The sequence below is a fragment of the Pleurodeles waltl genome, unplaced genomic scaffold (assembly GCF_031143425.1).
Source record: "Pleurodeles waltl isolate 20211129_DDA unplaced genomic scaffold, aPleWal1.hap1.20221129 scaffold_91, whole genome shotgun sequence".
Taxonomy (NCBI): Eukaryota; Metazoa; Chordata; class Amphibia; order Caudata; family Salamandridae; genus Pleurodeles; species Pleurodeles waltl.
This window is the reverse complement of record NW_027150403.1, coordinates 385,275-409,259: the sequence shown is the minus strand read 5'-3', so window position 1 is coordinate 409,259 and position 23,985 is coordinate 385,275. Positions and strand designations below refer to the sequence as shown.

The 23,985-nt window shown below is 48.2% G+C and overlaps 6 non-coding genes across 6 annotated transcripts; all 6 read right to left on the bottom strand.

The window, feature by feature from the left end:
• Positions 1–2,457: 2,457 nt before the first annotated feature.
• Positions 2,458–2,529, bottom strand: TRNAP-CGG (transfer RNA proline (anticodon CGG)). Its single transcript has one exon. It is a non-coding gene; the product is annotated as a tRNA-Pro (tRNA).
• Positions 2,530–6,031: 3,502 nt separating this feature from the next.
• On the bottom strand, positions 6,032–6,103 carry TRNAP-CGG (transfer RNA proline (anticodon CGG)). The gene has a single exon. It is a non-coding gene; the product is annotated as a tRNA-Pro (tRNA).
• Positions 6,104–9,606: 3,503 nt separating this feature from the next.
• Positions 9,607–9,678, bottom strand: TRNAP-CGG (transfer RNA proline (anticodon CGG)). The gene has a single exon. It is a non-coding gene; the product is annotated as a tRNA-Pro (tRNA).
• A 3,503-nt stretch (positions 9,679–13,181) lies between these two features.
• TRNAP-CGG (transfer RNA proline (anticodon CGG)) lies at positions 13,182–13,253 on the bottom strand. The gene has a single exon. It is a non-coding gene; the product is annotated as a tRNA-Pro (tRNA).
• Positions 13,254–19,465: 6,212 nt separating this feature from the next.
• On the bottom strand, positions 19,466–19,577 carry TRNAL-UAA (transfer RNA leucine (anticodon UAA)). The gene is made up of 2 exons: positions 19,540–19,577; positions 19,466–19,511 (listed from the first exon to the last, which is right to left on the bottom strand). It is a non-coding gene; the product is annotated as a tRNA-Leu (tRNA).
• A 4,336-nt stretch (positions 19,578–23,913) lies between these two features.
• Positions 23,914–23,985, bottom strand: TRNAP-CGG (transfer RNA proline (anticodon CGG)). The gene has a single exon. It is a non-coding gene; the product is annotated as a tRNA-Pro (tRNA).

Genomic DNA, 23,985 nt, shown 5'->3' with positions numbered 1-23,985 from the left:
AGACACAGTCTCTTTTATCTCAGCTTGCCTGTCAGCTGAGTCAGGAAATGCAAATACTGGGAAAAAGCCCAGCGACTTGCTGTATTTGCTTGGCTTCGAACCAGGGACCTTTTGCATGTGAGGTGCGCATGATAACCACTACACTACACAAACAGACACATTTGCCGGCTTGCTTCATGTGGCTATGCATTGTACTGGAACCACCACACTATGGAAACAGACACACCTGCTTGCTTTATGTGGCTCTGCATTGGACTGGGATGCAAGGACTGAGGGCTAATGTTCATGACGCTCAAAGCTGAGCCTTCCGGAACACGATCTCTTGCCTTGGAAGAAAGGAACTGGCATCACTTTCATTCCAAGAGGTGATTTCAGAACTGGACCCGAAATTACCATGGAGAAGCACTGTGCATTTAATGTTCCTATGAGCACTGCTGCTCCAGCACAGAAAAGCAGTTGCAAAGAAATCTCTCATACCTTCATGATGCTGAACCGTCTCAACGCAGGTATAAAGCATGTATTGCATTGCAACATGACATCTTACAAGAGTGAAAAGCAGAAATACTCCTGTTTAAAACACAGACTGAACCTATAAAGGTAAGGGTTTGTCTGGGATTTGAACAAGGTCCTCTCACACCCGAAGCGAGAATCATACCCCTATACCAACTAGACTGCTGCTGCAGAGGCATTTGAAACATCTTCTGAAGCGTCTTTCAGAAAAGCAGGGCCATTCGGAGGCTCTCTCTCTAAGCGTGCCATAGCAATTGATGTTTTCTGTCAAGGATTTTTTGTTTGTCTCTAGCAAGGAAAGAGGTAGTCAAGATGCCCTGTGCCAGTGAGCTGAACTAGGGCACTGATGTGAAAAGCAGACCCTTTCTGGTAGTTGTAACCCTCTGCAAGTCCTGGACCCTTGCACCTTAGACTTCCAGACCAGAAGCACTGAAGGGCCTGCTAGCTCTTGAGCCAGAGAAGCATGCCTCTTGGATTCAAGCACACTTGCTCACTCAGCGCTCGATCAGGCGAGATTTATAGTAGTGGCTCATAGGCCTGAAACACTCACCTGGGAGACGCGGGGTGGCTGATTTCCCGGAATGGCCCTTGATGGGGAAATCACCTCCTTTCCCCCGCCTCATTTCAGAATTGTGTGCAAGTCGCAAGACAGTGTTCAGGGATTCATGGGTACTGCCTACTCCCAGCTGCCTCTCTGTCTTCTTCATGTAAATTGCAAGTCACGAGGAGGCACCATTGCCAATATGCTCCGCCCACCTAACAAAGAAACCCAGTTTGAGCTTGTCTGCCTGTGTTGTTGCAGGGGCAGTGTCTTCTTTGCCCAAAAGGTGGCAGGAGAGACTCACTTCAAACGATAGAATCAACTGCTTAAGTAGAAACCAGCATGGTAGTTACTGTCATAAAGTGCAGCTCTAACAGAAGGTGTGCCTGAGATGCCCCTTCCAGTAATACACAGAATTTTGATTGAGGGCCCAGCCGATGGGTTGGTGGATTTCTCCTCACATGCCACAGCAGCTTCCAAAGATAGTGGTGTGAGGAGCTGGCTGTGCAAGCAGAGCAAGATTTAAGGTAAGAAAACACACCTGTTAGGAGTGGGATTTGAACCCACGCCTCCATGAAGAGACCAGAAGGCTCAGCTTCACTGAAGATCAAGCTCTCTTGAGTCTGGCACCTAAGACCACTCGGCCATCCTGATAGCCAAAACATTGTGCAGGTCTGACTCTTCAGTCTGCACTTGTTGATGCTGCTGCTTGCAATGTTCCTATCAAAGTCACAGCTTTAAAGGCCCCACAATATAACATGGCCAAGAAAAAAAAAAAAAACAGAACAAGAAACAAGGCTCATGCACGACCACCGAGGGATGCAGATAACTTTTTATCGTCCTGCAATAGTAAAGCACATTTTACACAGGTCACAAGTTTTTAAAGGTCATTTCTATCTAAGTGTGCATTGAGAGAGACAGAGGTTTTAGTGAGCAAACACAAAAGCTACTGCTGCCCAGTGTCGAACCGGTGACCTTTTGCGTGTGAGGCAAATGTGATGACCACTACACTACAGAAACAAGCTTGCTGGCTTGACTGAAGGAGCACAGTTCCCCTCATATGTTTGCCCGATTTCCTCTATACTTGATCAGCAGTTGCTCAGAATGCGAGGGGTAAGTGTGAAAATTGCAGCGGTGTCAGCCAGCATGCATACACTCAGACGTCCTGAAAAGTCACAGCTGCGGGCAGAGACTGACAAATATCTGATGCCTAAATGCCAGGAACGCAAGCCTGTGAAATCATCACACAGGGCGCACTGAGAGCAAGCAGGAAGGAAGCCAAGGCATTGTAATCCATTTTTCGCCTGAGGCAAAAAATATGTTTTGCGCAACAATGCTTCGAGTGGAATGAGAAATGTTGAGGGGTTGTGTATTTTGAGCAGGATTTGATTGTTTTCCGCTAAAATGGGCTCGTCTGGGATTTGAACCCGGGACCTCTCGCACCCGAAGCGAGAATCATACCCCTAGACCAACGAGCCTGGGTACAGAAGCGCTACGGCTCCCACCCTGCTCCGAGGGTTGGTGGCAGAGAGTGGGAGACTACATCCCAAAGCAAGAAACGCCACATGGTGCTCTCTTCTGCAGTATGACTAGAGTCATTTGCATGGTCGTCATCGAACATGACATAAAAAGCCTCTATCCTTTAGACATTTTGTCCCAGATTTACAAGAAAATGACTGAGCGCGACGCTGTGCCAAATTTGCAAGCCCCACGCTCCGTCATTTTCAAAATGCAGGGAAGCGCCGTATTTAGTAGAATACAGCGCACCCCTGTGCTTCCCCCTGCGCCAGCTCTAAATTAGCTGCTGAGCGCCAACGCAGCCGTTCTTGCACCATGGTACAAGGATGACTGCGTTGAGGGGGAAATTGTTTTTGTGCAGGAAGGGACACCTTCCTGGCCAAAAGAAAAATCTTCAATGGTGATTTGCTCTTACTTCTATGTGTGCTGCAGAATGAAGCAGACATTGAAAGAGAAAAAACGAGGAGAAATGAAAAAATTTCTCCTCAGTGCGCCACTCTAACGATACCCCTGGGATGGCGTTGGATTTTGGCGGGGACGCAGATTTACGACAACTCCTAAATCTGGAGCAGCATTAAAATGCTATGGTGTTGCTGTGGCACACTCACAGCAACACCCATTGCACGCCCCTTCCAGGGAAAGCGCTGAATGCTAAGGTGCCGTATTTACAAGGTGGTGTTAAGCCACAAAAAGTGGCTGAACGCCATCTTGTAAATACCGCGCAGTGCATAGTGCCACCGGGGCGTCACTAAACGTGATGCTCCATTGGCGATTGGGCCTTGTAAGTCTGGCACCTTATTTGCTCAAGGTGTGTGTTCTTGGTGAGGGCAGGAAAGCTATTTTCACTCTCATACCTTCCTTCCTTGGCTGGCTTGAATGCGGTAGGCTCAGGCTTCAATGCAAAGGTCAAACAGTGAGCAACTGACTGACGTAAGCTGGCGCAACTCCTCTTGGTGAGCTGTGACAGATGCCCCAGGAGCCTAGTACCTCACGATGGTGAGGGATAGACACAGTCTCTTTTATCTCAGCTTGCCTGTCAACTGAGTCAGGAAATGCAAATACTGGGAAAAAGCCCAGCGACTTGCTGTATTTGCTTGGTTTCGAACCAGGGACCTTTTGCATGTGAGGTGCGCATGATAACCACTACACTACACAAACAGACACACTTGCCGCCTTGCTTCATGTGGCTATGCATTGTACTGGAACCACCACACTATGGAAACAGACACACCTGCTTGCTTTATGTGGCTCTGCATTGGACTGGGATGCAAGGACTGAGGGCTAATGTTCATGACGCTCAAAGCTGAGCCTTCCGGAACACGATCTCTTGCCTTGGAAGAAAGGAACTGGCATCACTTTTATTCCAAGAGGTGATTTCAGAACTGGACCCGAAATTACCATGGAGAAGCACTGTGCATTTAATGTTCCTATGAGCACTGCTGCTCCAGCACAGAAAAGCAGTTGCAAAGAAATCTTGCATACCTTCATGATGCTGAACCGTCTCAACGCAGGTATAAAGCATGTATTGCATTGCAACATGACATCTTACAAGAGTGAAAAGCAGAAATACTCCTGTTTACAACACAGACTGAACCTATAAAGGTAAGGGTTTGTCTGGGATTTGAACCAAGGTCCTCTCACACCCGAAGCGAGAATCATACCCCTATACCACCTAGACTGCTGCTGCAGAGGCATTTGAAACATCTTCTGAAGCGTCTTTCAGAAAAGCAGGGCCATTCGGAGGCTCTCTCTCTAAGCGTGCCATAGCAATTGATGTTTTCTGTCAAGGATTTCTTGTTTGTCTCTAGCAAGGAAAGAGGTAGTCAAGATGCCCTGTGCCAGTGAGCTGAACTAGGGCACTGATGTGAAAAGCAGACCCTTTCTGGTAGTTGTAACCCTCTGCAAGTCCTGGACCCTTGCAACTTAGACTTTCAGACCAGAAGCACTGAAGGGCCTGCTAGCTCTTGAGCCAGAGAAGCATGCCTCTTGGATTCAAGCACACTTGCTCGCTCAGCGCTCGATCAGGCGAGATTTATAGTAGTGGCTCATAGGCCTGAAACACTCACCTGGGAGACGCGGGGTGGCTGATTTCCCGGAATGGCCCTTGATGGGGAAATCACCTCCTTTCCCCCGCCTCATTTCAGAATTGTGTGCAAGTCGCAAGACAGTGTTCAGGGGTTCATGGGTACTGCCTACTCCCAGCTGCCTCTCTGTCTTCTTCATGTAAATTGCAAGTCACGAGGAGGCACCATTGCCAATATGCTCCGCCCACCTAACAAAGAAACCCAGTTTGAGCTTGTCTGCCTGTGTTGTTGCAGGGGCAGTGTCTTCTTTGCCCAAAAGGTGGCAGGAGAGACTCACTTCAAACGATAGAATCAACTGCTTAAGTAGAAACCAGCATGGTAGTTACTGTCATAAAGATCAGCTCTAACAGAAGGTGTGCCTGAGATGCCCCTTCCAGTAATACACAGAATTTTGATTGAGGGCCCAGCCGATGGGTTGGTGGATTTCTCCTCACATGCCACAGCAGCTTCCAAAGATAGTGGTGTGAGGAGCTGGCTGTGCAAGCAGAGCAAGATTTAAGGTAAGAAAACACACCTGTTAGGAGTGGGATTTGAACCCACGCCTCCATGAAGAGACCAGAAGGCTCAGCTTCACTGAAGATCAAGCTCTCTTGAGTCTGGCACCTAAGACCACTCGGCCATCCTGACAGCCAAAACATTGTGCAGGTCTGACTCTTCAGTCTGCACTTGTTGATGCTGCTGCTTGCAATGTTCCTATCAAAGTCACAGCTTTAAAGGCCCCACAATATAACATGGCCAAGAAAAAAAAAAAAAACAGAACAAGAAACAAGGCTCATGCACGACCACCGAGGGATGCAGATAACTTTTTATCGTCCTGCAATAGTAAAGCACATTTTACACAGGTCCAAGTTTTCAAAGGTCATTTCTATCTAAGTGTGCATTGAGAGAGACTGAGGTTTTAGTGAGCAAACACAAAAGCTACTGCTGCCCAGTGTCGAACCGGGGACCTTTTGTGTGTGAGGCAAATGTGATAACCACTACACTACAGAAACAAGCTTGCTGGCTTGACTGAAGGAGCACAGTTCCCCTCATATGTTTGCCCGATTTCCTATATACTTGATCAGCAGTTGGTCAGAATGCGAGGGGTAAGTGTGAAAATTGCAGCGGTGTCAGCCAGCATGCATACACTCAGACGTCCTGAAAAGTCACAGCTGCGGGCAGAGACAGACAAATATCTGATGCCTAAATGCCAGGAACGCAAGCCTGTGAAATCATCACACAGGGCGCACTGAGAGCAAGCAGGAAGGAAGCCAAGGCATTGTAATCCATTTTTCGCCTGAGGCAAAAAATATGTTTTGCGCAACAATGCTTCGAGTGGAATGAGAAATGTTGAGGGGTTGTGTATTTTGAGCAGGATTTGATTGTTTTCCGCTAAAATGGGCTCGTCCGGGATTTGAACCCGGGACCTCTCGCACCCGAAGCGAGAATCATACCCCTAGACCAACGAGCCTGGATACAGAAGCGCTACGGCTCCCACCCTGCTCCGAGGGTTGGTGGCAGAGAGTGGGAGACTACATCCCAAAGCAAGAAACGCCACATGGTGCTCTCTTCTGCAGTATGACTAGAGTCATTTGCATGGTCGTCATCGAACATGACATAAAAAGCCTCTATCCTTTAGACATTTTGTCCCAGATTTACAAGAAAATGACTGAGCGCGACTCTGTGCCAAATTTGCAAGCCCCACGCTCCGTCATTTTCAAAATGCAGGGAAGCGCCGTATTTAGTAGAATACAGCGCACCCCTGTGCTTCCCCCTGCGCCAGCTCTAAATTAGCTGCTGAGCGCCAACGCAGCCGTTCTTGCACCATGGTACAAGGATGACTGCGTTGAGGGGGAAATTGTTTTTGTGCAGGAAGGGACACCTTCCTGGCCAAAAGAAAAATCTTCAATGGTGATTTGCTCTTACTTCTATGTGTGCTGCAGAATGCAGCACACATAGAAAGAGAAAAAACGAGGAGAAATGAAAACATTTCTCCTCAGTGCGCCACTCTAACGATACCCCTGGGATGGCGTTGGATTTTGGCGCTGACGCAGATTTACGACAACTCCTAAATCTGGAGCAGCATTAAAATGCTATGGTGTTGCTGTGGCACACTCACAGCAACACCCATTGCACGCCCCTTCCAGGGAAAGCGCTGCGTGCTAAGGTGCCGTATTTACAAGGTGGTGTTAAGCCACAAAAATTGGCTGAACGCCATCTGGTAAATACCGCGCAGTGCATAGTGCCACCGGGGCGTCACTAAATGTGATGCTCCGTTGGCAATTGGGCCTTGTAAGTCTGGCACCTTATTTGCTCAAGGTGTGTGTTCTTGGTGAGGGCAGGAAAGCTATTTTCGCTCTCATACCTTCCTTACTTGGCTGGCTTGAATGCGGTAGGCTCAGGCTTCAATGCAAAGGTCAAACAGTGAGCAACTGACTGACGTAAGCTGGCGCAACTCCTCTTGGTGAGCTGTGACAGATGCCCCAGGAGCGTAGTACCTCACGATGGTGAGGGATAGACACAGTCTCTTTTATCTCAGCTTGCCTGTCAGCTGAGTCAGGAAATGCAAATACTGGGAAAAAGCCCAGCGACTTGCTGTATTTGCTTGGCTTCGAACCAGGGACCTTTTGCATGTGAGGTGCGCATGATAACCACTACACTACACAAACAGACACATTTGCCGGCTTGCTTCATGTGGCTATGCATTGTACTGGAACCACCACACTATGGAAACAGACACACCTGCTTGCTTTATGTGGCTCTGCATTGGACTGGGATGCAAGGACTGAGGGCTAATGTTCATGACGCTCAAAGCTGAGCCTTCCGGAACACGATCTCTTGCCTTGGAAGAAAGGAACTGGCATCACTTTCATTCCAAGAGGTGATTTCAGAACTGGACCCGAAATTACCATGGAGAAGCACTGTGCATTTAATGTTCCTATGAGCACTGCTGCTCCAGCACAGAAAAGCAGTTGCAAAGAAATCTCTCATACCTTCATGATGCTGAACCGTCTCAACGCAGGTATAAAGCATGTATTGCATTGCAACATGACATCTTACAAGAGTGAAAAGCAGAAATACTCCTGTTTAAAACACAGACTGAACCTATAAAGGTAAGGGTTTGTCTGGGATTTGAACCAAGGTCCTCTCACACCCGAAGCGAGAATCATACCCCTATACCAACTAGACTGCTGCTGCAGAGGCATTTGAAACATCTTCTGAAGCGTCTTTCAGAAAAGCAGGGCCATTCGGAGGCTCTCTCTCTAAGCGTGCCATAGCAATTGATGTTTTCTGTCAAGGATTTTTTGTTTGTCTCTAGCAAGGAAAGAGGTAGTCAAGATGCCCTGTGCCAGTGAGCTGAACTAGGGCACTGATGTGAAAAGCAGACCCTTTCTGGTAGTTGTAACCCTCTGCAAGTCCTGGACCCTTGCACCTTAGACTTCCAGACCAGAAGCACTGAAGGGCCTGCTAGCTCTTGAGCCAGAGAAGCATGCCTCTTGGATTCAAGCACACTTGCTCACTCAGCGCTCGATCAGGCGAGATTTATAGTAGTGGCTCATAGGCCTGAAACACTCACCTGGGAGACGCGGGGTGGCTGATTTCCCGGAATGGCCCTTGATGGGGAAATCACCTCCTTTCCCCCGCCTCATTTCAGAATTGTGTGCAAGTCGCAAGACAGTGTTCAGGGATTCATGGGTACTGCCTACTCCCAGCTGCCTCTCTGTCTTCTTCATGTAAATTGCAAGTCACGAGGAGGCACCATTGCCAATATGCTCCGCCCACCTAACAAAGAAACCCAGTTTGAGCTTGTCTGCCTGTGTTGTTGCAGGGGCAGTGTCTTCTTTGCCCAAAAGGTGGCAGGAGAGACTCACTTCAAACGATAGAATCAACTGCTTAAGTAGAAACCAGCATGGTAGTTACTGTCATAAAGTGCAGCTCTAACAGAAGGTGTGCCTGAGATGCCCCTTCCAGTAATACACAGAATTTTGATTGAGGGCCCAGCCGATGGGTTGGTGGATTTCTCCTCACATGCCACAGCAGCTTCCAAAGATAGTGGTGTGAGGAGCTGGCTGTGCAAGCAGAGCAAGATTTAAGGTAAGAAAACACACCTGTTAGGAGTGGGATTTGAACCCACGCCTCCATGAAGAGACCAGAAGGCTCAGCTTCACTGAAGATCAAGCTCTCTTGAGTCTGGCACCTAAGACCACTCGGCCATCCTGATAGCCAAAACATTGTGCAGGTCTGACTCTTCAGTCTGCACTTGTTGATGCTGCTGCTTGCAATGTTCCTATCAAAGTCACAGCTTTAAAGGCCCCACAATATAACATGGCCAAGAAAAAAAAAAAAAACAGAACAAGAAACAAGGCTCATGCACGACCACCGAGGGATGCAGATAACTTTTTATCTTCCTGCAATAGTAAAGCACATTTTACACAGGTCACAAGTTTTTAAAGGTCATTTCTATCTAAGTGTGCATTGAGAGAGACAGAGGTTTTAGTGAGCAAACACAAAAGCTACTGCTGCCCAGTGTCGAACCGGTGACCTTTTGCGTGTGAGGCAAATGTGATGACCACTACACTACAGAAACAAGCTTGCTGGCTTGACTGAAGGAGCACAGTTCCCCTCATATGTTTGCCCGATTTCCTCTATACTTGATCAGCAGTTGCTCAGAATGCGAGGGGTAAGTGTGAAAATTGCAGCGGTGTCAGCCAGCATGCATACACTCAGACGTCCTGAAAAGTCACAGCTGCGGGCAGAGACTGACAAATATCTGATGCCTAAATGCCAGGAACGCAAGCCTGTGAAATCATCACACAGGGCGCACTGAGAGCAAGCAGGAAGGAAGCCAAGGCATTGTAATCCATTTTTCGCCTGAGGCAAAAAAAAAATTTTGCGCAACAATGCTTCGAGTGGAATGAGAAATGTTGAGGGGTTGTGTATTTTGAGCAGGATTTGATTGTTTTCCGCTAAAATGGGCTCGTCTGGGATTTGAACCCGGGACCTCTCGCACCCGAAGCGAGAATCATACCCCTAGACCAACGAGCCTGGGTACAGAAGCGCTACGGCTCCCACCCTGCTCCGAGGGTTGGTGGCAGAGAGTGGGAGACTACATCCCAAAGCAAGAAACGCCACATGGTGCTCTCTTCTGCAGTATGACTAGAGTCATTTGCATGGTCGTCATCGAACATGACATAAAAAGCCTCTATCCTTTAGACATTTTGTCCCAGATTTACAAGAAAATGACTGAGCGCGACGCTGTGCCAAATTTGCAAGCCCCACGCTCCGTCATTTTCAAAATGCAGGGAAGCGCCGTATTTAGTAGAATACAGCGCACCCCTGTGCTTCCCCCTGCGCCAGCTCTAAATTAGCTGCTGAGCGCCAACGCAGCCGTTCTTGCACCATGGTACAAGGATGACTGCGTTGAGGGGGAAATTGTTTTTGTGCAGGAAGGGACACCTTCCTGGCCAAAAGAAAAATCTTCAATGGTGATTTGCTCTTACTTCTATGTGTGCTGCAGAATGCAGCACACATAGAAAGAGAAAAAACGAGGAGAAATGAAAACATTTCTCCTCAGTGCGCCACTCTAACGATACCCCTGGGATGGCGTTGGATTTTGGCGCTGACGCAGATTTACGACAACTCCTAAATCTGGAGCAGCATTAAAATGCTATGGTGTTGCTGTGGCACACTCACAGCAACACCCATTGCATGCCCCTTCCAGGGAAAGCGCTGCATGCTAAGGTGCCGTATTTACAAGGTGGTGTTAAGCCACAAAAATTGGCTGAACGCCATCTTGTAAATACCGCGCAGTGCATAGTGCCACCGGGGCGTCACTAAAAGTGATGCTCCGTTGGCAATTGGGCCTTGTAAGTCTGGCACCTTATTTGCTCAAGGTGTGTGTTCTTGGTGAGGGCAGGAAAGCTATTTTCGCTCTCATACCTTCCTTCCTTGGCTGGCTTGAATGCGGTAGGCTCAGGCTTCAATGCAAAGGTCAAACAGTGAGCAACTGACTGACGTAAGCTGGCACAACTCCTCTTGGTGAGCTGTGACAGATGCCCCAGGAGTGTAGTACCTCACGATGGTGAGGGATAGACACAGTCTCTTTTATCTCAGCTTGCCTGTCAGCTGAGTCAGGAAATGCAAATACTGGGAAAAAGCCCAGCGACTTGCTGTATTTGCTTGGCTTCGAACCAGGGACCTTTTGCATATGAGGTGCGCATGATAACCACTACACTACACAAACAGACACACTTGCCGGCTTGCTTCATGTGGCTATGCATTGTACTGGAACCACCACACTATGGAAACAGACACACCTGCTTGCTTTATGTGGCTCTGCATTGGACTGGGATGCAAGGACTGAGGGCTAATGTTCATGACGCTCAAAGCTGAGCCTTCCGGAACACGATCTCTTGCCTTGGAAGAAAGGAACTGGCATCACTTTCATTCCAAGAGTTGATTTCAAAACTGGACCCGAAATTACCATGGAGAAGCACTGTGCATTTAATGTTTCTATGAGCACTGCTGCTCCAGCACAGAAAAGCAGTTGCAAAGAAATCTCACATACCTTCATGATGCTGAACCGTCTCAACGCAGGTATAAAGCATGTATTGCATTGCAACATGACATCTTACAAGAGTGAAAAGCAGAAATACTCCTGTTTAAAACACAGACTGAACCTATAAAGGTAAGGGTTTGTCTGGGATTTGAACCAAGGTCCTCTCACACCCGAAGCAAGAATCATACCCCTATACCAACTAGACTGCTGCTGCAGAGGCATTTGAAACATCTTCTGAAGCGTCTTTCAGAAAAGCAGAGCCATTCGGAGGCTCTCTCTCTAAGCGTGCCATAGCAATTGATGTTTTCTGTCAAGGATTTTTTGTTTGTCTCTAGCAAGTAAAGAGGTAGTCAAGATGCCCTGTGCCAGTGAGCTGAACTAGGGCACTGATGTGAAAAGCAGACCCTTTCTGGTAGTTCTAACCCTCTGCAAGTCCTGGACCCTTGCACCTTAGACTTCCAGACCAGAAGCACTGAAGGGCCTACTAGCTCTTGAGCCAGAGAAGCATGCCTCTTGGATTCAAGCACACTTGCTCGCTCAGCGCTCGATCAGGCGAGATTTATAGTAGTGGCTCATAGGCCTGAAACACTCACCTGGGAGACGCGGGGTGGCTGATTTCCCGGAATGGCCCTTGATGGGGAAATCACCTCCTTTCCCCCGCCTCATTTCAGAATTGTGTGCAAGTCGCAAGACAGTGTTCAGGGGTTCATGGGTACTGCCTACTCCCAGCTGCCTCTCTGTCTTCTTCATGTAAATTGCAAGTCACGAGGAGGCACCATTGCCAATATGCTCCGCCCACCTAACCATGAAACCCAGTTTGAGCTTGTCTGCCTGTGTTGTTGCAGGGGCAGTGTCTTCTTTGCCCAAAAGGTGGCAGGAGAGACTCACTTCAAACGATAGAATCAACTGCTTAAGTAGAAACCAGCATGGTAGTTACTGTCATAAAGTGCAGCTCTAACAGAAGGTGTGCCTGAGATGCCCCTTCCAGTAATACACAGAATTTTGATTGAGGGCCCAGCCGATGGGTTGGTGGATTTCTCCTCACATGCCACAGCAGCTTCCAAAGATAGTGGTGTGAGGAGCTGGCTGTGCAAGCAGATAAAGATTTAAGGGAAGAAAACACACCTGTTAGGAGTGGGATTTGAACCCACGCCTCCATGAAGAGACCAGAAGGGTCAGCTTCACTGAAGATCAAGCTCTCTTGAGTCTGGCACCTTAGACCACTCGGCCATCCTGACAGCCAAAACATTGTGCAGGTCTGACTCTTCAGTCTGCACTTGTTGATGCTGCCGCTTGCAATGTTCCTATCAAAGTCACAGCTTTAAAGGCCCCACAATATAACATGGCCAAGAAAAAAAAAAAAAACAGAACAAGAAACAAGGCACATGCACGACCACCGAGGGATGCAGATAACTTTTTATCGTCCTGCAATAGTAAAGCACATTTTACACAGGTCACAAGTTTTTAAAGGTCATTTCTGTCTAAGTGTGCATTGAGAGAGACTGAGGTTTAAGTGAGCAAACACAAAAGCTACTGCTGCCCAGTGTCGAACCGGGGACCTTTTACGTGTGAGGCAAATGTGATAACCACTACACTACAGAAACAAGCTTGCTGGCTTGACTGAAGGAGCACAGTTCTCCTCATATGTTTGCCCGATTTCCTCTATACTTGATCAGCAGTTGCTCAGAATGCGAGGGGTAAGTGTGAAAATTGCAGCGGTGTCAGCCAGCATGCATACACTCAGACATCCTGAAAAGTCACAGCTGCGGGCAGAGACAGACAAATATCTGATGCCTAAATGCCAGGAACGCAAGCCTGTGAAATCATCACACAGGGCGCACTGAGAGCAAGCAGGAAGGAAGCCAAGGCATTGTAATCCATTTTTCGCCTGAGGCAAAAAATATGTTTTGCGCAACAATGCTTCGAGTGGAATGAGAAATGTTGAGGGGTTGTGTATTTTGAGCAGGATTTGATTGTTTTCCGCTAAAATGGGCTCGTCTGGGATTTGAACCCGGGACCTCTCGCACCCGAAGCGAGAATCATACCCCTAGACCAACGAGCCTGGGCACAGAAACGCTACGGCTCCCACCCTGCCCGAGGGTTGGTGGCAGAGAGTGGGAGACTACATCCCAAAGCAAGAAACGCCACATGGTGCTCTCTTCTGCAGTATGACTAGAGTCATTTGCATGGTCGTCATCGAACATGACATAAAAAGCCTCTATCCTTTAGACATTTTGTCCCAGATTTACAAGAAAATGACTGAGCGCAATGCTGTGCCAAATTTGCAAGCCCCACGCTCCGTCATTTTCAAAATGCAGGGAAGCGCCGTATTTAGTAGAATACAGCGCACCCCTGTGCTTCCCCCTGCGCCAGCTCTAAATTAGCTGCTGAGCGCCAACGCAGCCGTTCTTGCACCATGGTACAAGGATGACTGCGTTGAGGGGGAAATTGTTTTTGTGCAGGAAGGGACACCTTCCTGGCCAAAAGAAAAATCTTCAATGGTGATTTGCTCTTACCTCTATGTGTGCTGCAGAATGCAGCACACATAGAAAGAGAAAAAACGAGGAGAAATGAAAACATTTCTTCTCAGTGCGCCACTCTAACGATACCCCTGGGATGGCGTTGGATTTTGGCGCTGACGCAGATTTACGACAACTCCTAAATCTGGAGCAGCATCAAAATGCTATGGTGTTGCTGTGGCACACACACAGCAACACCCCTTGCTCGCCCCTTCCAGGGAAAGCGCTGCGTGCTAAGGTGCCGTATTTACAAGGAGGTGTTAAGCCACAAAAAGTGGCTGAACGCCATCTTGTAAATACCGCGCAGTGCATAGTGCCACCGGGGCGTCACTAAAAGTGATGCTCCGTTGGCGATTGGGCCTTGTAAGTCTGGCACCTTATTTGCTCAAGGTGTGTGTTCTTGGTGAGGGCAGGAAAGCTTTTTTCGCTCTCATACCTTCCTTCCTTGGCTGGCTTGAATGCGGTAGGCTAAGGCTTCAATGCAAAGGTCAAACAGTGAGCAACTGACTGACGTAAGCTGGCGCAACTCCTCTTGGTGAGCTGTGACAGATGCCCCAGGAGCGTAGTACCTCATGATGGTGAGGGATAGACACAGTCTCTTTTATCTCAGCTTGCCTGTCAGCTGAGTCAGGAAATGCAAATACTGTGAAAAAGCCCAGCGACTTGCTGTTTTTGCTTGGCTTCGAACCAGGGACCTTTCGCATGTGAGGTGCGCATGATAACCACTACACTACACAAACAGACACACTTGCTGGTTTGCTTCATGTGGCTATGCATTGTACTGGAACCACCACACTATGGAAACAGACACACCTGCTTGCTTTATGTGGCTCTGCATTGGACTGGGATGCAAGGACTGAGGGCCAATGTTCATGACGCTCAAAGCTGAGCCTTCCGGAACACGATCTCTTGCCTTGGAAGAAAGGAACTGGCATCACTTTCATTCCAAGAGGTGATTTCAGAACTGGACCCGAAATTACCATGGAGAAGCACTGTGCATTTAATGTTCCTATGAGCACTGCTGCTCCAGCACAGAAAAGCAGTTGCAAAGAAATCTCGCATACCTTCATGATGCTGAACCGTCTCAACGCAGGTATAAAGCATGTATTGCATTGCAACATGACAACTTACAAGAGTGAAAAGCAGAAATACTCCTGTTTAAAACACAGACTGAACCTCTAAAGGTAAGGGTTTGTTTGGTATTTGAACCAAGGTCCTCTCACACCCGAAGCGAGAATCATACCCCTATACCAACTAGACTGCTGCTGCAGAGGCATTTGAAACATCTTCTGAAGCGTCTTTCAGAAATGCAGGGCCATTCGGAGGCTCTCTCTCTAAGTGTGCCATAGCAATTGATGTTTTCTGTCAAGGATTTTTTGTTTGTCTCTAGCAAGGAAAGGGGTAGTTAAGATGCCCTGTGCCAGTGAGCTGAACTAGGGCACTGATGTGAAAAGCAGACCCTTTCTGGTAGTTGTAACCCTCTGCAAGTCCTGGACCCTTGCACCTTAGACTTCCAGACCAGAAGCACTGAAGGGCCTGCTAGCTCTTGAGCCAGAGAAGCATGCCTCTTGGATTCAAGCACACTTACTCACTCAGCGCTCGATCAGGCAAGATTTATAGTAGTGGCTCATAGGCCTGAAACACTCACCTGGGAGACGCGGGGTGGCTGATTTCCCGGAATGGCCCTTGATGGGGAAATCACCTCCTTTCCCCCGCCTCATTTCAGAATTGTGTGCAAGTCGCAAGACAGTGTTCAGGGGTTCATGGGTACTGCCTACTCCCAGCTGCCTCTCTGTCTTCTTCATGTAAATTGCAAGTCACGAGGAGGCACCATTGCCAATATGCTCTGCCCACCTAACCAAGAAACCCAGTTTGAGCTTGTCTGCCTGTGTTGTTGCAGGGGCAGTGTCTTCTTTGCCCAAAAGGTGGCAGGAGAGACTCACTTCAAACGATAGAATCAACTGCTTAAGTTGAAACCACCATGGTAGTTACTGTCATAAAGTGCAGCTCTAACAGAAGGTGTGCCTGAGATGCCCCTTCCAGTAATACACAGAATTTTGATTGAGGGCCCAGCCGATGGGTTGGTGGATTTCTCCTCACATGCCACAGCAGCTTCCAAAGATAGTGGTGTGAGGAGCTGGCTGTGCAAGCAGAGCAAGATTTAAGGGAAGAAAACACACTTGTTAGGAGTGGGATTTGAAACCACGCCTCCATGAAGAGACCAGAAGGCTCAGCTTCACTGAAGATCAAGCTCTCTTGAGTCTGGCACCTTAGACCACTCGGCCATCCTGACAGCCAAAACATTGTGCAGGTCTGACTCTTCAGTCTGCACTTGTTGATGCTGCCGCTTGCAATGTTCCTATCAAAGTCACAGCTTTAAAGGCCCCACAATATAACATGGCCAAGAAAAAAAAAAAAAACAGAACAAGAAACAAGGCACATGCACGACCACCGAGGGATGCAGATAACTTTTTATCGTCCTGCAATAGTAAAGCACATTTTACACAGGTCACAAGTTTTTAAAGGTCATTTCTGTCTAAGTGTGCATTGAGAGAGACTGAAGTTTTAGTGAGCAAACACAAAAGATACTGCTGCCCAGTGTCGAACCGGGGACCTTTTGCGTGTGAGGCAAATGTGATAACCACTACACTACAGAAACAAGCTTGCTGGCTTCACTGAAGGAGCACAGTTCCCCTCATATGTTTGCCCGATTTCCTCTATACTTGATCAGCAGTTGCTCAGAATGCGAGGGGTAAGTGTGAAAATTGCAGCGGTGTCAGCCAGCATGCATACACTCAGACGTCCTGAAAAGTCACAGCTGCGGGCAGAGACAGACAAATATCTGATGCCTAAATGCCAGGAACACAAGCCTATGAAATCATCACACAGGGCGCACTGAGAGCAAGCAGGAAGGAAGCCAAGGCATTGTAATCCATTTTTCGCCTGAGGCAAAAAATATGTTTTGCGCAACAATGCTTCGAGTGGAATGAGAAATGTTGAGGGGTTGTGTATTTTGAGCAGGATTTGATTGTTTTCCGCTAAAATGGGCTCGTCTGGGATTTCAACCCTGGACCTCTCGCACCCGAAGCGAGAATCACACCCCTAGACCAACGAGCCTGGGGACAGAAGCGCTACGGCTCCCACCCTGCCCGAGGGTTGGTGGCAGAGAGTGGGAGACTACATCCCAAAGCAAGAAACGCCACATGGTGCTCTCTTCTGCAGTATGACTAGAGTCATTTGCATGGTCGTCATCGAACATGACATAAAAAGCCTCTATCCTTTAGACATTTTGTCCCAGATTTACAAGAAAATGACTGAGCGCGATGCTGTGCCAAATTTGCAAGCCCCACGCTCCGTCATTTTCAAAATGCAGGGAAGCGCTCTATTTAGTAGAATACAGCGCACCCCTGTGCTTCCCCCTGCGCCAGCTCTAAATTAGCTGCTGAGCGCCAACGCAGCCGTTCTTGCACCATGGTACAAGGATGACTGCGTTGAGGGGGAAATTGTTTTTGTGCAGGAAGGGACACCTTCCTGGCCAAAAGAAAAATCTTCAATGGTGATTTGCTCTTACTTCTATGTGTGCTGTAGAATGCAGCACACATAGAAAGAGAAAAAACAAGGAGAAATGAAAACATTTCTCCTCAGTGCGCCACTCTAACGATACCCCTGGGATGGCGTTGGATTTTGGCGCTGACGCAGATTTACGACAACTCCTAAATCTGGAGCAGCATCAAAATGCTATGGTGTTGCTGTGGCACACTCACAGCAACACCCATTGCACGCCCCTTCTAGGGAAAGCGCTGCGTGCTAAGGTGCCGTATTTACAAGGTGGTGTTAAGCCACAAAAAGTGGCTGAACTCCATCTTGTAAATACCGCGCAGTGCATAGTGCCACCGGGGCGTCACTAAAAGTGATGCTCCGTTGGCGATTGGGCCTTGTAAGTCTGGCACCTTATTTGCTCAAGGTGTGTGTTCTTGGTGAGGGCAGGAAAGCTTTTTTCGCTCTCATACCTTCCTTCCTTGGCTGGCTCGAATGCGGTAGGCTCAGGCTTCAATGCAAAGGTCAAACAGTGAGCAACTGACTGACGTAAGCTGGCGCAACTCCTCTTGGTGAGCTGTGACAGATGCTCCAGGAGCGTAGTACTTCACGATGGTGAGGGATAGACACAGTCTCTTTTATCTCAGCTTGCCTGTCAGCTGAGTCAGGAAATGCAAATACTGGGAAAAAGCCCAGCGACTTGCTGTTTTTGCTTGGCTTCGAACCAGGGACCTTTCGCATGTGAGGTGCGCATGATAACCACTACACTACACAAACAGACACACTTGCCGGCTTGCTTCATGTGGCTATGCATTGTACTGGAACCACCACACTATGGAAACAGACACACCTGCTTGCTTTATGTGGCTCTGCATTGGACTGGGATGCAAGGACTGAGGGCCAATGTTCATGACGCTCAAAGCTGAGCCTTCCGGAACACGATCTCTTGCCTTGGAAGAAAGGAACTGGCATCACTTTCATTCCAAGAGGTGATTTCAGAACTGGACCCGAAATTACCATGGAGAAGCACTGTGCATTTAATGTTCCTATGAGCACTGCTGCTCCAGCACAGAAAAGCAGTTGCAAAGAAATCTCGCATACCTTCATGATGCTGAACCGTCTCAACGCAGGTATAAAGCATGTATTGCATTGCAACATGACAACTTACAAGAGTGAAAAGCAGAAATACTCCTGTTTAAAACACAGACTGAACCTATAAAGGTAAGGGTTTGTCTGGGATTTGAACCAAGGTCCTCTCACACCCGAAGCGAGAATCATACCCCTATACCAACTAGACTGCTGCTGCAGAGGCATTTGAAACATCTTCTGAAGCGTCTTTCAGAAAAGCAGGGCCATTCGGAGGCTCTCTCTCTAAGCGTGCCATAGCAATTGATGTTTTCTGTCAAGGATTTTTTGTTTGTCTCTAGCAAGGAAAGAGGTAGTCAAGATGCCCTGTGCCAGTGAGCTGAACTAGGGCACTGATGTGAAAAGCAGACCCTTTCTGGTAGTTGTAACCCTCTGCAAGTCCTGGACCCTTGCACCTTAGACTTCCAGACCAGAAGCACTGAAGGGCCTGCTAGCTCTTGAGCCAGAGAAGCATGCCTCTTGGATTCAAGCACACTTGCTCGCTCAGCGCTCGATCAGGTGAGATTTATAGTAGTGGCTCATAGGCCTGAAACACTCACATGGGAGACGCGGGGTGGCTGATTTCCCGGAATGGCCCTTGATGGGGAAATCACCTCCTTTCCCCCGCCTCATTTCAGAATTGTGTGCAAGTCGCAAGACAGTGTTCAGGGGTTCATGGCTACTGCCTACTCCCAGCTGCCTCTCTGTCTTCTTCATGTAAATTGCAAGTCACGAGGAGGCACCATTGCCAATATGCTCCGCCCACCTAACCAAGAAACCCAGTTTGAGCTTGTCTGCCTGTGTTGTTGCAGGGGCAGTGTCTTCTTTGCCCAAAAGGTGGCAGGAGAGACTCACTTCAAACGATAGAATCAACTGCTTAAGTAGAAACCAGCATGGTAGTTACTGTCATAAAGTGAAGCTCTAACAGAAGGTGTGCCTGAGATGCCCCTTCCAGTAATACACAGAATTTTGATTGAGGGCCCAGCCGATGGGTTGGTGGATTTCTCCTCACATGCCACAGCAGCTTCCAAAGATAGTGGTGTGAGGAGCTGGCTGTGCAAGCAGAGCAAGATTTAAGGGAAGCAAACACACCTGTTAGGAGCGGGATTTGAACCCACGCCTCCATGAAGAGACCAGAAGGCTCAGCTTCACTGAAGATCCAACTCTCTTAAGTCTGGCACCTTAGACCACTCGGCCATCCTGACAGCCAAAACATTGTGCAGGTCTGACTCTTCAGTCTGCACTTGTTGATGCTGCCGCTTGCAATGTTCCTATCAAAGTCACAGCTTTAAAGGCCCCACAATATAACATGGCCAAGAAAAAAAAAAAAACTGAACAAGAAACAAGGCACATGCACGACCACCGAGGGATGCAGATAACTTTTTATCGTCCTGCAATAGTAAAGCACATTTTACACAGGTCACAAGTTTTTAAAGGTCATTTCTGTCTAAGTGTGCATTGAGAGAGACTGAGGTTTTAGTGAGCAAACACAAAAGCTACTGCTGCCCAGTGTCGAACCGGGGACCTTTTGCGTGTGAGGCAAATGTGATAACCACTACACTACAGAAACAAGCTTGCTGGCTTGACTGAAGGAGCACAGTTCCCCTCATATGTTTGCCCGATTTCCTCTATACTTGATCAGCAGTTGCTCAGAATGCGAGGGGTAAGTGTGAAAATTGCAGCGGTGTCAGCCAGCATGCATACACTCAGACGTCCTGAAAAGTCACAGCTGCGGGCAGAGACAGACAAATATCTGATGCCTAAATGCCAGTTACGCAAGCCTGTGAAATCATCACACAGGGCGCACTGAGAGCAAGCAGGAAGGAAGCCAAGGCATTGTAATCCATTTTTCGCCTGAGGCAAAAAATATGTTTTGCGCAACAATGCTTCGAGTGGAATGAGAAATGTTGAGGGGTTGTGTATTTTGAGCAGGATTTGATTGTTTTCCGCTAAAATGGGCTCGTCTGGGATTTCAACCCTGGACCTCTCGCACCCGAAGCGAGAATCATACCCCTAGACCAATGAGCCTAGGCACAGAAGCACTACGGCTCCCACCCTGCCCCGAGGGTTGGTGGCAGAGAGTGGGAGACTACATCCCAAAGCAAGAAACGCCACATGGTGCTCTCTTCTGCAGTATGACTAGAGTCATTTGCATGGTCGTCATCGAACATGACATAAAAAGCCTCTATCCTTTAGACATTTTGTCCCAGATTTACAAGAAAATGACTGAGCGCGACGCTGTGCCAAATTTGCAAGCCCCACGCTCCGTCATTTTCAAAATGCAGGGAAGCGCCGTATTTAGTAGAATACAGCGCACCCCTGTGCTTCCCCCTGCGCCAGCTCTAAATTAGCTGCTGAGCACCAACGCAGCCGTTCTTGCACCATGGTACAAGGATGACTGCGTTGAGGGGGAAATTGTTTTTGTGCAGGAAGGGACACCTTCCTGGCCAAAAGAAAAATCTTCAATGGTGATTTGCTCTTACTTCTATGTGTGCTGCAGAATGCAGCACACATAGAAAGAGAAAAAACGAGGAGAAATGAAAACATTTCTCCTCAGTGCGCCACTCTAACGATACCCCTGGGATGGCGTTGGATTTTGGCGCTGACGCAGATTTACGACAACTCCTAAATCTGGAGCAGCATCAAAATGCTATGGTGTTGCTGTGGCGCACTCACAGCAACACCCATTGCACGCCCCTTCCAGGGAAAGCGCTGAATGCTAAGGTGCTGTATTTACAAGGTGGTGTTAAGCCACAAAAAGTGGCTGAACGCCATCTTGTAAATACCGCGCAGTGCATAGTGCCACCGGGGCGTCACTAAAAGTGATGCTCCGTTGGCGATTGGGCCTTGTAAGTCTGGCACCTTATTTGCTCAAGGTGTGTGTTCTTGGTGAGGGCAGGAAAGCTATTTTCGCTCTCATACCTTCCTTCCTTGGCTGGCTTGAATGCGGTAGGCTCAGGCTTCAATGCAAAGGTCAAACAGTGAGCAACTGACTGACGTATGCTGGCACAACTCCTCTTGGTGAGCTGTGACAGATGCCCCAGGAGCGTAGTACCTCACGATGGTGAGGGATAGACACAGTCTCTTTTATCTCAGCTTGCCTGTCAGCTGAGTCAGGAAATGCAAATACTGGGAAAAAGCCCAGCGACTTGCTGTTTTTGCTTGGCTTCGAACCAGGGACCTTTCGCATGTGAGGTGCGCATGATAACCACTACACTACACAAACAGACACACTTGCCGGCTTGCTTCATGTGGCTATGCATTGTACTGGAACCACCACACTATGGAAACAGACACACCTGCTTGCTTTATGTGGCTCTGCATTGGACTGGGATGCAAGGACTGAGGGCCAATGTTCATGACGCTCAAAGCTGAGCCTTCCGGAACACGATCTCTTGCCTTGGAAGAAAGGAACTGGCATCACTTTCATTCCAAGAGGTGATTTCAGAACTGGACCCGAAATTACCATGGAGAAGCACTGTGCATTTAATGTTCCTATGAGCACTGCTGCTCCAGCACAGAAAAGCAGTTGCAAAGAAATCTCGCATACCTTCATGATGCTGAACCGTCTCAACGCAGGTACAAAGCATGTATTGCATTGCAACATGACAACTTACAAGAGTGAAAAGCAGAAATACTCCTGTTTAAAACACAGACTGAACCTATAAAGGTAAGGGTTTGTCTGGGATTTGAACTAAGGTCCTCTCACACCCGAAGCGAGAATCATACCCCTATACCAACTTGACTGCTGCTGCAGAAGCATTTGAAACATCTTCTGAAGCGTCTTTCAGAAAAGCAGGGCCATTCGGAGGCTCTCTCTCTAAGCGTGCCATAGCAATTGATGTTTTCTGTCAAGGATTGTTTGTTTGTCTCTAGCAAGGAAAGAGGTAGTCAAGATGCCCTGTGCCAGTGAGCTGAACTAGGGCACTGATGTGAAAAGCAGACCCTTTCTGGTAGTTGTAACCCTCTGCAAGTCCTGGACCCTTGCACCTTAGACTTCCAGACCAGAAGCACTGAAGGGCCTGCTAGCTCTTGAGCCAGAGAAGCATGCCTCTTGGATTCAAGCACACTTGCTCGCTCAGCGCTCGATCAGGCTTGATCAGGCGAGATTTATAGTAGTGGCTCATAGGCCTGAAACACTCACCTGGGAGACGCGGGGTGGCTGATTTCCCGGAATTGCCCTTGATGGGGAAATCACCTCCTTTCCCCCGCCTCATTTCAGAATTGTGTGCAAGTCGCAAGACAGTGTTCAGGGGTTCATGGGTACTGCCTACTCCCAGCTGCCTCTCTGTCTTCTTCATGTAAATTGCAAGTCACGAGGATGCACCATTGCCAATATGCTCTGCCCACCTAACCAAGAAACCCAGTTTGAGCTTGTCTGCCTGTGTTGTTGCAGGGGCAGTGTCTTCTTTGCCCAAAAGGTGGCAGGAGAGACTCACTTCAAACGATAGAACCAACTGCTTAAGTAGAAACCAGCATGGTAGTTACTGTCATAAAGTGCAGCTCTAACAGAAGGTGTGCCTGAGATGCCCCTTCCAGTAATACACAGAATTTTGATTGAGGGCCCAGCCGATGGGTTGGTGGATTTCTCCTCACATGCCACAGCAGCTTCCAAAGATAGTGGTGTGAGGAACTGGCTGTGCAAGCAGAGCAAGATTTAAGGTAAGCAAACACACCTGTTAGGAGTGGGATTTGAACCCACGCCTCCATGAAGAGACCAGAAGGCTTAGCTTCACTGAAGATCAAGCTCTCTTGAGTCTGGCACCTTTGACCACTCGGCCATCCTGACAGCCAAAACATTGTGCAGGTCTGACTCTTCAGTCTGCACTTGTTGATGCTGCCGCTTGCAATGTTCCTATCAAAGTCACAGCTTTAAAGGGCCCACAATATAACATGGCCAAGAAAAAAAAAAAAAACAGAACAAGAAACAAGGCACATGCACGACCACCGAGGGATGCAGATAACTTTTTATCGTCCTGCAATAGTAAAGCACATTTTTCACAGGTCACAAGTTTTTAAAGGTCATTTCTGTCTAAGTGTGCATTGAGAGAGACCGAGGTTTTAGTGAGCAAACACAAAAGCTACTGCTGCCCAGTGTCGAACCGGGGACCTTTTGCGTGTGAGGCAAATGTGATAACCACTACACTACAGAAACAAGCTTGCTGGCTTGACTGAAGAAGCACAGTTCCCCCCATATGTTTGCCCGATTTCCTCTATACTTGATCAGCAGTTGCTCAGAATGCGAGGGGTAAGTGTGAAAATTGCAGCGGTGTCAGCCACCATGCATACACTCAGACGTCCTGAAAAGTCACAGCTGCGGGCAGAGACAGACAAATATCTGATGCCTAAATGCCAGGAACGCAAGCCTGTGAAATCATCACACAGGGCGCACTGAGAGCAAGCAGGAAGGAAGCCAAGGCATTGTAATCCATTTTTCGCCTGAGGCAAAAAATATGTTTTGCGCAACAATGCTTCGAGTGGAATGAGAAATGTTGAGGGGTTGTGTATTTTGAGCAGGATTTGATTGTTTTCCGCTAAAATGGGCTCGTCAGGGATTTGAACCCAGGACCTCTCGCACCCGAAGCGAGAATCATACCCCTAGACCAACGAGCC